Raw genomic sequence first — 3,653 nt, 5'->3', positions numbered from 1 at the left:
AGTAATTATCCTTGTCAAAAGAACCAAGTTTAGATGTGTTTCTTTCAAGATCCAACAGGATCGATGTTTATTAATCCAAAATCAGTCGCGAACATTTGAAGATCAAAAATCTATCATTTGAGTTTACAGATACAATATCAATCATCTAGAATTATTCCTAAACATTCAATATCCAAAAGCAAACTTTGAATCTATAGCTTTCAATCTATAGCTTTTGCTGTTTGGTTTATATTAAATTAAGAATCAAACTTTGCTGTTTATAGATCTTTAATTAATAGCTAATATTTGAAGAGTTCAGAATTAAACGTCAATTTTAAAATATTCAAAATCAATCGCGATTCTTTAAAGAATTTTTCTTGATTGTTTCAATATTCAGAATCAAATTTTGATGTATTTACATAGAGAACAAATTCGCGAATATTTATAGAATCTACAGATCCAATCATTGTTAATCCAGAATAAATCGTGAATGTGAAGGACATTATCAATTTATAGAGAATGTTTAGAGATCCAGAAATAAACGTTGATATTTATAGATCTTGTATTAATCGCGAATATTTAAAGAGTTCAGAATTAAATGTCAATTATTACATATTCAAAATCAATCTCGAATTTTTTAAGAATTTTTCTTGATTGTTTCAATATTCAGAATCAAATTTTGTTGTTTTCACATACAGAACCAGTTCGCGAATATTTGAAGAATCTACAGCATCAATCATTGATAATCCAGGATAAATCGTGCATGTGTAGGACATCATCAATTTATAGTGAATGTTTAGAGATCCAGAATCAATATTAAAGAGATCCAAATCAGGATCTATAGAAAATCTTCTGTATCTCTCACTCTCTCCCTCCTCTCAGTGGGTTAAAGTAACTTTATACATTTTGTAATATTCTAACATTTACTATGTGTATCCCTTGCCTTCAGAATGAGAATATATATTACAGTTTTAAGCAAATATTTGTCAATCTTTTATATGTATTTTAAATAGATGAAATAAGTATGTATGTGTAAGTAGTATATAGTTACATCAGCACTCCAGCATTCTTTGAATAATAAACTATTTTTAGTCAATTCTGCTGCTTTTTTATACCAAGAATATAAATTTGTTTGAAGACTTTTTTTCTCCATTTAGTTTAGTTTAGCTGTTTGTCTGTCTGTCTGTCTGTCTACAATTCAAACCATAAATGTCCACAATTGCATAAAGTTTATTTTATGTTGGAATAATGTTTTTACATGTGTCTACGTTATATGTCTTTGATACTTCTATACAACATTTTGTGGCAGTTGACGCTAAATTTAGTTGCTTTTGGATATTTTCATGTTTACATGTGAGTCGATGTGTATAGAGTATCTAGCTGCATTTAAGCATTTTTTTATTTCATTCTATTAGCATTGCATAAATATATAGTGCAAGAGTTCATTGTAACTTAAAATATGCAGATTTTATTTAAACTAAACACAAGTAATAATCAAGAGGTTGTTGTTGGCGGCGTCTATTTGTATGGATTTTTTTTGCAATATAAAGTCTGTTTCTTGTGAACCTTTTAAAACTGTTTAAAATGTAAATTGTTTTATTGTTTAAATTATGTTTTTTTTTGTTAAAACAGATAAATTTTGTTATTGCTTAACTTATTTATATCAATAATTGATAACGATTAGACTATATTATAGACTAGACTGTAAGCCAGAACAGATTATGGGCAATATTATAGACTACTTTATGTACTAGACTATAGATTTCACTATAAACTAGACAATAGACTAGACTATAGACTAGACTATAGACTAGACTATAGAATAGACAATAGAATAGACTATAGAATAGACTATAGACTCGATTATAGACTAGACTATAGACTCGATTATAGACTAGACTACAGACTAGACTATAGAATAGACTATAGAATAGACTATAGAATAGGCTATAGACTAGCCTATAGACTAGACTATAGACTTGACTATAGACTTGACTATAGACTAGACTGTAGACTAGACTATAGACTAGACTATAGACTAGACTATAGACTAGACTATAGACTAGACTATAGACTAGACTATAGACTAAACTATAGACTAGACTATAGACTAGACTATAGACTAGACTATAGACTAGACTATAGACTAGACTATAGACTAGACTATAGACTAGACTATAGACTAGACTATAGACTAGACTGGTATAGACGAGGTTATAAAGGAGATTATAGACGAGATTATAGACGAGGCTATAGACGAGACTATAGACTGGACTAAAGACTAGACCATAAATTAGACTATTGACTACACAATATACTAGTCTATAGACTAGACTATAAACTAGACTATAGGGTATACTAGACTATACACCAGACCATAGACAAATCTATATAATCCATAGATTACAATGATCATTTGTAGATTATTTAAATCAATTTTCTTCCCGCCTGCAGGGTCAGCATTTTAGTTTAGTCTTTGCATCTGATTAAAACTCTTAATTAATTCTTTAGCAAAATTAAAAATATCTACTTTATAGCTACTTAAGCACTTAAAGGGTTAAAAAAAAACACATTCTCATAAGTAGTAAAATAGTAAAAGAAAAAAATATATATGTTACAAACATGTTCAATGAACAGCAGCTCCTTCTTATCATCATCAAAACTATTGTTCTACATTCCCATAAGCTTGATGTAGCAAATACAAAAAAAATAAAAAATATGTATATAAATGAGAATACAATAAACTATAGTAGAAAAAAAAACTAAACTAAAAACCTTCACATATGATTTTCTTATTCTAGTTTCCATTCATGTTAATGTTACAAAAACCTAATCTGCTGAATAGCTTAAACACAATTTAAACGGTAAGCCTCAAAATGCTTAAAAATTATATGAGAAATGAGCTTAAACTAAATGTCATAAGAAATATAATAAGTTTATAATTGCAACTAGAAAGATAACCCAATACTTGAAATATTTAAACAATTTGGTTTATTAAAGAACAGAAATCGAATAAAGTTATCAGCCGCCATAAACTATAATATTATAAAAAAACACCTGTTTCTGGGTGGAACAAAATTAACACTTTCATTAAAGAACAAGAAACTATTATTTACTTTTCTTATTAGCAAATCTTAACAAAAATACTGAAAATTGTTAATTAAATATTTTTTAGTGTGAACGTAGTATTTTGTTGCTACTTTTATCATTATTACTTTATCTTCCATCTATGTTCTTTTTTAACCATTATTTACTTTCCCTATAGAATTCTTCTTTTAAATTTTTTTGTTACAATATTTTTTTAGTGTGAACACAGTATTTTATTACTGCATTTGTCATGATTTGTTTATCTTTAATTTAAGTATAATTTCTTTTTTGGGGTGGGTAAAAAAATTAGTTAATGTTTTTTTATTATTTGTATATTTAGTAAATTTTTTTAGATAACATTGCCTTTATTTTGTTCACTGTTATCTCTGACAAATATTTTATTTCTATTAATCACTGTCTCTCTAAAGTTTCCTGTCAAAATGCAAAATTTGTTTAAGCACTGCAGAACTGCAGTCAAATCTATAGTCTAGTCTATAGTCTAGTCTATAGTCTAGTCTATAGTCTAGTCTATAGTCTAGTCTATAGTCTAGTCTATAGTTTAGTCTATAGTCCAGTCTATAGTCTAG

Source organism: Lucilia cuprina, chromosome 2 (assembly GCF_022045245.1).
Source record: "Lucilia cuprina isolate Lc7/37 chromosome 2, ASM2204524v1, whole genome shotgun sequence".
NCBI classification, from domain to species: Eukaryota; Metazoa; Arthropoda; class Insecta; order Diptera; family Calliphoridae; genus Lucilia; species Lucilia cuprina.
This window is presented reverse-complemented; position numbering follows the sequence as displayed.